Below are 12,737 nucleotides of genomic sequence, written 5' to 3'. Positions count from 1 at the left end.
TTTTAGTTTTTAGATGTAGTTTTAGAGAGAGATAGAGAGAGAGAGGTTCTCTCCTCTCTCTTAGGATTAGGATTTAGGATTTCTATTATGTTTAAGCTATGACCTCTTCAATTACAGGTTCAATGTCACTTTAATTTATGTTTCTCTTCCATTCTTAGATACTCTAATGCTTTTATTTTATTTATGTTGCCAAATTGGCTTATGAACTTTTCATGTTAGGATTTTCTTAATTAATGCAATTTAAGGTAATTTCAGATATATGATTTTTATTTAGCTTTCTACATTCTTGGCTTTGGTTGATTAATTGGTAACTCTTGAGTTGTTAAACTCATTGTGATTGATAATTGATATCTTTGCTGATTGATTTAGATTCCTATAACTCTAGTCTTTCCTTAGGAGTTGACCAGGACTTTAGGTGTTAATTTAATTTAACCACTTGACTTAGTGGGAGCAAAAATATAATTCTCATCACCATTGATAATGATAACTAGGATAGGAATTCTAATTCTCATACCTCGCCAAGAATTTTCTTAATTATTAATTTATTTTTCTTGTCATTTAAATTACTTGTTCAACCCTTTTAAAAACCCCAAAATATACCTTTGCATAACCAATAATAAATCATACTTCCCTGCAATTCCTTGAGAAGACGACCCGAGGTTTGAATACTTTGGTTATTTATTTTTATTGGGTTTGCTTAAGTGACAAACAAAACTTTTGTACGAAAGGATTCTTTGTTGGTTTAGAAACTATACTTACAACGTGATTATATATTTGTGAATTTCTTTACCGATAGAAATCCGATCGTCAACCATCGTCGGTTGGATTCGAAGGTGATTGCACAACATATTTTCACAATGGTAAAAGCGGATCCAACAATAAGTATCAGGGTATTGCATGGAGGTGTAGAGAAACACTTCGATTACAAGGCGTCCTACAAAAAGGTTTGGCTCGCAAAATAAAGAGTGATTGCTAGCATATATGGGAATTAGGAGGAGTCATATAACGAGCTTCCTCGTTGGTTGTTCGCTATGCGAATGTACTTGCCTGGTAAAGATTTATTTGTTGTGGTTATATGTTAATAAGACAAGAACGGTATACAATATGCTTATTGAGAATTCGTTTGTAGGTACGTGGGTGCAACTTGTCACTCAGCCTTGGCCTGGTTTAGCCGATACCGTCATGTTTCATCGGGTGTTTTGGACGTTTCCACCATGCATTGAGGCTTTCAAGCATTGCAATCCACTAATTTCCATTGATGGAACACACTTATATGGTAAATACAGTGGGACGCTGTTCATGGCCATAGTTCAGGATGGCAACGCAAATATTTTGCCTATTGCATTTGCGGTGGTCGAGGGTGAGACAAAGGAGGCATGGTCATTCTTTCTGTCCTATTTGCGTCATCATGTGACTCCAAAACCTGGTGTCTTAGTGATTTCAGACAGGCACAAATCAATTGATGGTGTACTGAATGCTGATGATAGTTTATGGAAACCACCTCATGCTTTCCAAGAATTTTGTACGAGACACATTGCTTCCAACTTCATGACTTACTTCAAGAACAAGGACTTGAAGAAGGTTCTGATTAATGCAGTGTATTCAAAGTCACAGCGGGAGTTCGCTCATTATTTCGGGTGTCTGCGGGGCGAGAATGAGGTGATCACGAAGTGGCTTGATGAGATGCCACGATCACAGTGGGCGCAGTTTGCGGATGAGGGTCGTAGATTTGGGCACATAACGACGAATATATCCGAGTGCATAAACACTGTGATGAAAGGTTCTCAAAATTTTCCAATCATGGCTTTTGTTTAGTCAAGTTATTTCCGGTTAGGAGAACTTTTTGCTAGGAAGAGTTCCGAGGCCCTTGCCTAACTCTAAGTCGGCGCCGAGTTCTCGTAGACGCTGATGAAGGCCATCGAGTTCACCTCGAAGCACATCAACACCATGAATGTTTACCAGTTCGATCGTTCGCGAACTAGCTTCACAGTTGAAGAGTTAGCGGCAGTCCCTGTGTCCAGACAATAAAACTACCAGGTTCTGCTCGACGAAGGCAAGTGTATAGGTCAGAGTTTTGTCCGATTGGACATGAGGATGATTGTCCATCCTATGATGGCCTCGCCATTCGGCCCAACCCTAGGATGATGAGAGTGAAGAAAGGTCGACCGGTCAGCTTTAGAATTCGGAACAACATGGATGATGTCGTGCATACCGGGTAGACACCCACCTGTGCCACAAGCAGGTGGTCAAATATAGCATTGAGCTCGCCCAAGCTGAGGATCCGGGTCAGGCTGATGAGTGCTCATCTGCTCCCTCAGTGCTGCATAATCTGCAGTGAAGGACGACTCGTTGGAGGGATCATTAACATGACGTGGCTGGTATGCTGACTGAGGAGGAGACATGTGCATCTGCGAGAATGGCTGTGCCTACTGTGAATGTGTCCCGATATTCGCCAACCCGCCGTCACCCCCTGCATCAACCCCGTCATCCAGTCAGGGACCAGCATCGTCACATCAAGCAAGTCCTGCGTGTCCAATATGGGCTGGTAGTCCGTGTGCTGTCCAAAATCACTAGGGCTGAATGTCAGATGAAACTGGGTACAATGTCCCCATGCACTGCCCGCTGCTCCTGTTGGCTAGTCCCAACCTCCAGTCCCTCAGCATGGTGGCTGGAACTGGCGTCAGAGTGATGTGACCCAGGGGGTCTGAGGGATAGGTATCCTCCAGGCAAGGGTCCCAACAGAGTTCCAACAGTCTGGCTACCAGCCTCATGCCCACCAACTCCCTCTGGCCCATAACCTGGGGGGCTGACTGGGTCCCTGTCCTGGTGAAGCTCGTCACCCTGCTCCTTCCCTCCGCCTCCACCATGTCTGCCTCTGCCTCTTACTCTCCCCCGTCCCCTACCTCTCCCTCTCCCAGCGGGATGTCGCAGCTCTGGGAGGTGACCATCCTCAGGCTGTTGTAACTTTGGAGCAGGTGGATGGTATAGAGGCAGGTCCTCTGGCACCACCCCCGCCGGTACTAGGTGCTAGTCACCTTGACCAAACAACTCCGTGTGTGCCCACTGAAGGTACCAAGTAATATACGGTAGTAAAGGACTCGGGTCTATATGATGATAGATGTGCAGACAATGGTCGGCTCGATGATCCCATAGCTCATGCCATCTCCAGAGCAAGTGCGGGAACCACTCGCCCCGTCCAAATTGACCATCCATCCTGTGCATGCTGTCGATGTCTAATGGCCTGGTCGGGATGTGCTGCAGGCCACCAAACTGCCGCACCACTCGGTCTACCTAATGCCACTCAACAATGGCAAAGCAAAGTAGCGGGCAAACAACAGTCGTCGTGTGATCAGCCTCAGCAATCGCATGCGGAATTAGACCTTCTAGCTGTGGGTTTGTATACGGTGTCCACTCAACCTCTTTCCAAGACGCAAAATGGTGTTATTATTGAATTTTGATATGCAAAACACATAACATAAAGTAAACTGGGTATGCATAAATATTTATGACTTACGGCGAGCATGCCAATCCCGTTCAGGACACGCCTGTAATTCCTAAAGTGCCCCTCGCCTCTGGCGTTGTCCGGTCAGTACTGAACCCACCTATAATTCCACGGTAAAGGTAAGATCACAACTCAGTTAAATTAAACACTTAATATAGTAAATAAACAAAGGACTATTGCAGAAAATAAAAAAATATACCTCTCAACAAGAGAAAACCGACGGGTATCAAATTCATCCGGACGTAGCAGGGGAATACGGTGGTAGGCTCAAGACAATAGCAGGCTGACGCAACCACCCAGGTTGCATGCACCATGCTTCGTGGCGTGGCACATCTGGCAGTACATCTAAGCCAATACAACCGATCCCCACGACAATCTACCACATGCATCGAGGTCCTCCAGCAGGGAGAGCCACCTGATGTGTACCTGGTGCGCGAAATTGTGAACAATACTTTTTCACAACTCTCATAATCCCCGGTCATGAACTCCAAAAACTTGGTAGCTCAATTCCATGGCATTACACAACTTCGCACAACTAACCAGCAAGTGCACTGGGTCGTCCAAGTAATAAACCTTACGCGAGTAAGGGTCGATCCCACGGAGATTGTTAGTATGAAGCAAGCTATGGTCATCTTGCAAATCTTAGTCAGGCAGACTTCAATGTATAATGGTGATGAACAAAAATAACATAAAAGATAAAGATAGAGATACTTATGTAATCCATTGGTAGGAACTTCAGATAAGCGTATGAAGATGCCTTCCCTTCCGTCTCTCTGCTTTTCTACTGTCTTCATCCAATCCTTCTTACTCCTTTCCATGGCAAGCTCGTGTAGGGTTTCACCGTTGTCAATGGCTACCTCCCATCCTCTCAGTGAAAGCGATTGCATATGCTCTGTCACAGCATAGCGGAATTCAGCTGTCGGTTCTCGGTCAGGCCAGAATAATATCCATCGATACTTTTGCGTCTGTCACTAACGCCCCGCCTGCTAGGAGTTTGAAGCACGTCACAGTCATTCAATCATTGAATCCTACTCAGAATACCACAGACAAGGTTAGACCTTCCGGATTCTCTTGAATGCCGCCATCAGTTCTTGCCTATACCACGAAGACTCTGATCTCACGGAATGGCTGGCTCGTTTGTCAGGCGAGCACTCGGTTGTCAGGCGATCAACCATGCATCGTGTTATCAGGAATCCAAGAGATATTCACTAAGCCTCGGATACTTGTAGAACAAGAATGGTTGTCAGTCACCTTGTTCATAGGTGAGAATGGTGATGAGTGTCACTGATCATCACATTCATCAAGTTGAAGAACAAGTGATATCTTGGACAAAGAACAAGCGGAATTGAATAGAAGAACAATAGTAATTGCATTAATACTCGAGGTACAGCAGAGCTCCACACCTTAATCTATGGTGTGTAGAAACTCCACCGTTGAAAATACATAAGAACAAGGTCTAGGCATGGCCGAATGGCCAGCCTCCCAATGATCTAAGATAGCATAAAACACGAAGGTAGCTACCCAGATATCAAATACAATAGTAAAAGGTCCTACTTATAGAAAACTAGTAGCCTAGGGTGTACAGAGATGAGTAAATGACATAAAAATCCACTTCCGGGCCCACTTGGTGTGTGCTTGGGCTGAGCAATGAAGCATTTTCGTGTAGAGACTCTTCTTGGAGTTAAACGCCAGCTTTGGTGCCAGTTTGGGCGTTTAACTCCCATTTAGGTGCCAGTTCCGGCGTTTAACGCTGGAATTTCTGTAGGTGACTTTGAACGCCGGTTTGGGCCATCAAATCTTGGGCAAAGTATGGACTATCATATATTGCTGGAAAGCCCAGGATGTCTACTTTCCAACGCCGTTGAGAGCGCGCCAATTGGGCTTCTGTAGCTCCAGAAAATCCACTTCGAGTGCAGGGAGGTCAGAATCCAACAGCATCTGCAGTCCTTTTGAGTCTCTGGATCAGATTTTTGCTCAGATCCCTCAATTTCAGCCAGAAAATACCTGAAATCATAGAAAAACACACAAACTCATAGTAAAGTCCAGAAAAGTGAATTTTAACTAAAAACTAATAAAAATATACTAAAAACTAACTAGATCATACCAAAAACATACTAAAAACAATGCCAAAAAGTGTATAAATTATCCGCTCATCACAACACCAAACTTAAATTGTTGCTTGTCCTCAAGCAACTGAAAATCAAATAAGATAAAAAGAAGAGAATATGCAATGAATTCCAAAAACATCTATGAAGATCAGTATTAATTAGATGAGCGGGGCTTTTAGCTTTCTGCCTCTGAACAGTTTTGGCATCTCACTCTATCCTTTGCAACTCAGAATGATTGGCTTCTTTAGGAACTCAGAATCCAGATAGTGTTATTGATTCTCCTAGTTAAGTATGATAATTCTTGAACACAGCTACTTATTGAGTCTTGGCCGTGGCCCAAAGCACTCTGTCTTCCAGTATTACCACCGGATACATACATGCCACAGACACATAATTGGGTGAACCTTTTCAGATTGTGACTCAGCTTTGCTAAAGTCCCCAATTAGAGGTGTCCAGGGTTCTTAAGCACACTCTTTTTGCCTTGGATCACAACTTTATTTCTTTCTTTTTTTTTCGCTTGCTTCCTCTCTTTTTTGTATTCACTGCTTTTTCTTGCTTCAAGAATCATTTTTAATGATTTTTCAGATCCTCAGTAACATGTCTCCTTTTTCATCATTCTTTCAAGAGCCAACATTCATAAACCACAAATTCAAGATACATATGCACTGTTTAAGCATACATTCAGAGAACAAAAGTAATGCCACCACATCAAAATAATTAAACTGTTATAAAATTCAAAATTCATGCAATTCTTTCTTTTTCAATTAAGCACGTTTTTATTTAAGAAAGGTGATGGATTCATAGGACATTCATAACTTTAAGGCATAGACACTAAGACACTAATGATCACAAGACACAAACATGGATAAACATAAGCATAAAATTCGAAAAACAGAAGAATAAAGAACAAGGAAATTAAAGAACGGGTCCACCTTAGTGATGGCGGCTCTTTCTTTCTCTTGAAGATCCTATGGAGTGCTTGAGCTCCTCAATGTCTCTTCCTTGTCTTTGTTGCTCTTCTCTCATGATTCTTTGATCTTCTCTAATTTCATGGAGGAGAATGGAGTGCTCTTGATGCTCCACCCTTAGTTGTCCCATGTTGGAACTCAATTCTCCTAGGGAGATGTTTACTTGCTCCCAATAATTTTGTGGAGGAAAGTGCATCCCTTGAGGCATCTCAGGGATCTTTTGATGAGAGGGGTCTCTTGTGTGCTCCATCCTTTTCTTGGTGATGGGCTTATCCTCATCAATGGGGGTGTCTCCTTCTATGTCAACTCCAACTGAATAACAGAGGTGACAAATGAGATGAGGAAAGGCTAGCCTTGCCAAGGTGGAAGACTTGTCCGCCACTTTATAGAGTTCTTGGGCTATAACCTCATGAACTTCCACTTCTTCTCCAATCATGATGCTATGAATCATGATGGCCCAGTCTAGAGTAACTTCGGACCGGTTGCTAGTGGGAATGATTGAGCGTTGAATGAACTCCAACCATCCTCTAGCCACGGGTTTGAGGTCATGCCTTCTCAATTGAACCGGCTTGCCTCTTAAATCTCTCTTCCATTGTGCGCCCTCTTCACATATGACTGTGAGGACTTGGTCCACCCTTTGTTCAAAGTTGACCCTTCTAGTGTAAGGATGTTCATCTCCTTGCATCATGGGCAAATTGAATGCCAACCTTACACTTTTCGGACTAAAATCCAAGTATTTCCCCCGAACCATAGTAAGATAATTCTTTGGATTTGGGTTAACACTTTGATCATGGTTCTTGGTGATCCATGCATTGGCATAGAACTCTTGAACCATCAAGATTCCGACTTGTTGAATGGGGTTGGTAAGCACTTCCCAACCTCTTCTTCGGATCTCATGGCGGATCTCCGGATATTCACCCTTTTTGAGTGAAAAGGGGACCTCGGGGATCACCTTCTTCAAGGCCACAACTTCATAGAAGTGGTCTTGATGCACCCTTGAGATGAATCTCTCCATCTCCCATGACTCGGAGGTGAAAGCTTTTGCCTTCCCTTTCCTCTTTCTAGAGGTTTCTCCGGCCTTGGATGCCATAAATGGTTATGGAAAACGAAAAAGCAACGCTTTTACCACACCAAACTTAAAAGGTTTGCTCGTCCTCGAGCAAAAGAAGAAAGAAGATAGTAAAAGAAGAAGAAATGAGGGAGAAGGGGATGGCTTTGTATTCGGCCAAAGAAGGGGAGAAGTGGTGTTTAGGTTGTGTGAAAATGAAGGAGTGAAGAAGGGTATTTATAGGAGAGAAGGGGGATGGAGTTCGGCCATTATGGGTGGGTTTGGGAGGGAAAGTGGTTTGAATTTGAAGGGTGAGGTTGGTGGGGTTTTGTGAAGGATGGATGTGAGTAGTGAAGAGAAAGATGGAATTTGATAGGTGAAGGGTTTTTGGGGAAGAGGTATTGAGGTGATTGGTGAATGGGGGAAGAAGAGAGAGGGTGGTGGTGGGGTTGGTGGGGGTCCTGTGGGGTCCACAGATCCTGTGGTGTCAAGAAAAAGTCATCCCTGCACCAAATGTTGCTCAAAATCACGTTTTGAGTCATTTCTGGCGTTAAACGCCGGGCTGGTGCCCATTCCTGGCGTTTAACGCCAGGTTCTTGCCCTTTTCTGGCGTTTAACGCCAGTCTGGTGCCCCTTTCTGGCGTTAAACGCCCAGAAGGGTGCCAGACTGGGCGTTAAACGCCCAACTGCTAGCCTCACTGGCGTTTAAACGCCAGTGAATTCTTCCTCCAGGGTGTGCTGTTTTTCTTCCTATTTTTCATTTTGTTTTTGCTTTTTCAATGGATTTTGTGACTTCTTATGATCATCAACCTACAAAAAACATAAAATAACAAAAGAAAATATATAAAGTATAATCATTGGGTTGCCTCCCAACAAGCGCTTCTTTAATGTCAGTAGCTTGACAGAGGGCTCTCATGGAGCCTTACAAATACTCAGAGCAATGTTGGAACCTCCCAACACCAAACTTAAAGTTTGAATGTGGGGGTTCAACACCAAACTTAGAGTTTGGTTGTGGCCTCCCAACACCAAACTTAGAGTTTGACTGTGGGGGCTCTGCTTGTCTCTGATTTGAGAGAAGCTCTTCATGCTTCTTCTCCATGGTGACAGAGGGATATCCTTGAGCCTTAAACACCAAGGATTTTTCATTCACTTGAATGATCAGTTCACCTCTATCAACATCAATCACAGCCTTTGCTGTGGCTAGGAAGGGTCTACCAAGGATGATGGATTCATCCATGCATTTCCCAGTCTCTAGGACTATGAAATCAGTAGGGATGTAATGGTCTTCAACTTTTACCAAAACATTCTCTACAAGTCCATGAGCTTGTTTTCTTGAATTGTCTGCCATCTCTAATGAGATTCTTGCAGCTTGTACCTCAAAGATCCCCAACTTCTCCATTACAGAGAGAGGCATGAGGTTCACACTTGACCCTAAGTCACATAGGGCCTTCTTGAAGGTCATGGTGCCTATGGTACAAGGTATGGAAAACTTCCCAGGATCTTGTCTCTTTTGAGGTAATTTCTGCCTAGACAAGTCATCCAGTTCTCTGGTGAGCAAAGGAGGTTCATCTTCCCAAGTCTCATTTCCAAATAACTTGTCATTTAGCTTCATGATTGCTCCAAGGTATTTAGCAACTTGCTCTTCAGTGACATACTCATCCTCTTCAGAGGAAGAATACTCATCAGAGCTCATGAAAGGCAGAAGTAAGTCCAATGGAATCTCTATGGTCTCATTTTGAGCCTCAGATTTCCATGGTTCCTCATTGGGGAACTCAGAGGAGGTTGGTGCACGCCCATTGAGGTCTTCCTCAGTGGCGTCCACCTCCTCTCTTTCCTCTCCATATTCGGCCATGGTTATGGCTTTGCACTCTCCTTTTGGATTTTCTTCTGTATTACTTGGGAGAGTACTAGGAGGGAGTTCAGTAACTTTCTTGCTCAGCTGTCCCACTTGTGCCTCCAAATTCCTAATGGAGGACCTTGTTTCAGTCATGAAACTTTGAGTGGTTTTGATTAGATCAGAGACCATGGTTGCTAAGTCAGAGGTATTCTGCTTAGAACTCTCTGTCTGTTGCTGAGAAGATGATGGAAAAGGCTTGCCATTGCTAAACCTGTTTCTTCCACCATTATTGTTATTGAAACCTTGTTGAGGTCTTTCTTGATTCTTCCATGAGAAATTTGGATGATTTCTCCATGAAGAATTATAGGTGTTTCCATAGGGTTCTCCTAGGTAATTCACCTCTTCCATTGAAGGGTTCTCAGGATCATAGGCTTCTTCTTCAGATGAAGCATCCTTAGTACTGCCAGGTGCATTTTGCATTCCAGACAGACTTTGAGAAATCAAATTGACTTGTTGAGTCAATATTTTATTCTGAGCTAAAATGGCATTCAGAGTGTCAATCTCAAGAACTCCTTTCTTCTGATTAGTCCCATTGTTCACAAGATTCCTTTCAGAAGTGTACATGAATTGGTTATTTGCAACCATCTCAATTAGTTCCTGAGCCTCTGTAGGCGTCTTCTTCAGATGAAGAGATCCTCCAGCAGAGCTATCCAAAGACATCTTGGATAGTTCAGAGAGACCATCATAGAAAATACCTATGATGCTCCATTCAGAAAGCATGTCTGAGGGACATTTTCTGATTAATTGTTTGTATCTTTCCCAAGCTTCATAGAGGGATTCTCCATCCTTCTGTCTGAAGGTTTGGACTTCCACTCTAAGCTTACTCCATTTTTGAGGTGGAAAGAACTTTGCCAAGAAGGCATTGACTAGCTTTTCCCAAGAGTCCAGGCTATCTTTAGGTTGTGAGTCCAACCATATTCTAGCTCTGTCTCTTACAGCAAAAGGGAATAGCATCAGTCTGTAGACCTCAGGGTCAACCCCATTAGTCTTGACTGTGTCACAGATTTGCAAGAACTCAGCTAAAAACTGATGAGGATCTTCCATTGGAAGTCCATGGAACTTGCAATTCTGTTGCATTAGAGAAACTAATTGAGGCTTAAGCTCAAAGTTGTTTGCTCCAATGGCAGGGATAGAGATGCTTCTCCCATAGAAATTGGGAGTAGGTGCAGTAAAGTCACCCAGCACCTTCCTTGCATTGTTGGCATTGTTGTTATTTTCGGCTGCCATGGTTTCTTCTTCCTTGAAGAATTCGATCAGGTCCTCTAAAGAGAGTTGTGCTTTGGCTTCTCTTAGCTTTCTCTTCAAGGTCCTTTCAGGTTCAGGGTCAGCTTCAACAAGAATGCCTTTGTCTCTGCTCCTGCTCATATGAAAGAGAAGAGAACAAGAAAATGTGGAATCCTCTATGTCATAGTATAGAGATTCCTTGAGGTGTCAGAGGAAAAGAAAAATAGAAGAAGGAGGTAGAAGAATTCGAACCTGATTAGATAGAGTTCGAATTGTGCATTAGGAAGGAGCAGTACTCCATAAATAGAAGGATGTTAGAAGGAGGGAAGAGAATTTTCGAAAATTAATTAAAAATATGTCAAAAACATTTTAAAAATTGATTGATGATTTTCGAAAATTCAAAGTAGAAAAGAAATCAAGTGATTTTTGAAAAAGATTTTGAAATTAGAAGTTAAAAAGATTTGATTGAAAACTTATTTTGAAAAAGATGTGATTAAAAAGATATGATTGAAAAGATTTGATTTGAAAACAATTTTAAAAGATATGTTTTGAAAACAATTTTTAAAAGATTTGATTTTGAAAATTAATGACTTGCCTAACAAGAAAAGATATGATTCAAACATTAAACCTCTCTCAACAGAAAAGGTAACAAACTTGAGATGTTCAATCAAATCATTAATTGTTAGTAAGTATCTTTAAGAAAAGGAAAGAAATTAATTTTGAAAACCTTTGATTGAAAAGATATGATTTGAAAAAGATTTGATTTTGAAAAACTTTGAAAATTTGAAAAAAAAACAAAATCTTCCCCTTAGCACCATCCTGGCGTTAAACGCCCAGAATGGTATACATTCTGGTGTTTAACGCCCAAAATGCACCCTTTTTGGGCGTTAAACGCCCAACCAGGTACCCTGGCTAGCGTTTAAACGCCAGTCTGTCCTTCTTTACTGGGCGTTTTGAACGCCCAGCTTTTTCTGTATAATTCCTCTGCAGCATGTTCTGAATCTTCAATTCTTTGTATTATTGACTTGAAAAGACACAAATTAAAAAATATTTTTGGATTTTTAATAATCAAAATGCAACAAGAATGAAATAACAATGCATGCAAGACACCAAACTTAGCAGTTTGTATACTACTGACACTATATGAGACACATAAACACTCAAGCCAAAAGAATTCAAAGATCAGAGTAAGAAATCATCAAGAATTATTTGAAGATCCTTAAGACATATGAATGAATGCATGCAATTGACACCAAACTTAAGATGAGACACTAGACTCAAACAAGAAATTTTTGGGTTTTATGATTTTTATGATTTTTTTGTGTTTTTCGAAAATTAAGTGGAAAAAGGTATCAAAATTCTTAATGAGAATTCCAGGAATCAGTGCAATGCTAGTCTAAGACTCCGGTCCAGGAATTAGACAAGGCTTCACAGCCAGCCAAGCTTTCAAAGAAAGCTTCGGTCCAAAACACTAGACATGGCCAAAGGCCAGCCAAGCCTTAGCAGATCACTGCTCCAAAAGCAAGATTGATAAAAATCAACAAGCTCTTGTGATGATAAGTTGAAACCTCGGTCCAATGAGATTAGACATGGCTTTTCAGCCAGCCAGACTTCAACAAATCATCATGAAACTCTAGAATTCATCTTCAAGAATTTCGAAGAAAAAAAAATACCTAATCTAAGCAACAAGATAAACCGTCAGTTGTCCAAACTGAACAATCCCCGGCAACGGCGCCAAAAACTTGGTGCTTGTTGCCGGATCAGAAATTTGGCACTGATGTTACCGGACAAAAAGCTTGCTCTAAACTTGAACAATCCCCGGCAACGGCGCCAAAAACTTGGTGCGCGAAATTGTGAACAATACTTTTTCACAACTCTCATAATCCCCGGTCATGAACTCCAAAAACTTGGTAGCTCAATTCCATGGCATTACACAACTTCGCACAACTAACCAGCAAGTGCACTGGGTCGTCCAAGTAATAAACCTTAC

At 42.1% G+C, this 12,737-nt stretch overlaps 1 non-coding gene across 1 annotated transcript; it reads left to right on the top strand.

Moving 5' to 3' along the window:
• Positions 1–10,237: 10,237 nt before the first annotated feature.
• LOC130971304 (small nucleolar RNA R71) lies at positions 10,238–10,345 on the top strand. The gene has a single exon (XR_009082529.1). It is a non-coding gene; the product is annotated as a small nucleolar RNA R71 (small nucleolar RNA).
• Positions 10,346–12,737: the final 2,392 nt, after the last annotated feature.

Source organism: Arachis stenosperma, chromosome 3 (assembly GCF_014773155.1).
Source record: "Arachis stenosperma cultivar V10309 chromosome 3, arast.V10309.gnm1.PFL2, whole genome shotgun sequence".
Lineage (NCBI taxonomy): Eukaryota > Viridiplantae > Streptophyta > Magnoliopsida > Fabales > Fabaceae > Arachis > Arachis stenosperma.
The sequence above is the reverse complement of the archived record's forward strand: the minus strand, read 5'-3'. Positions and strand labels throughout refer to the sequence as shown.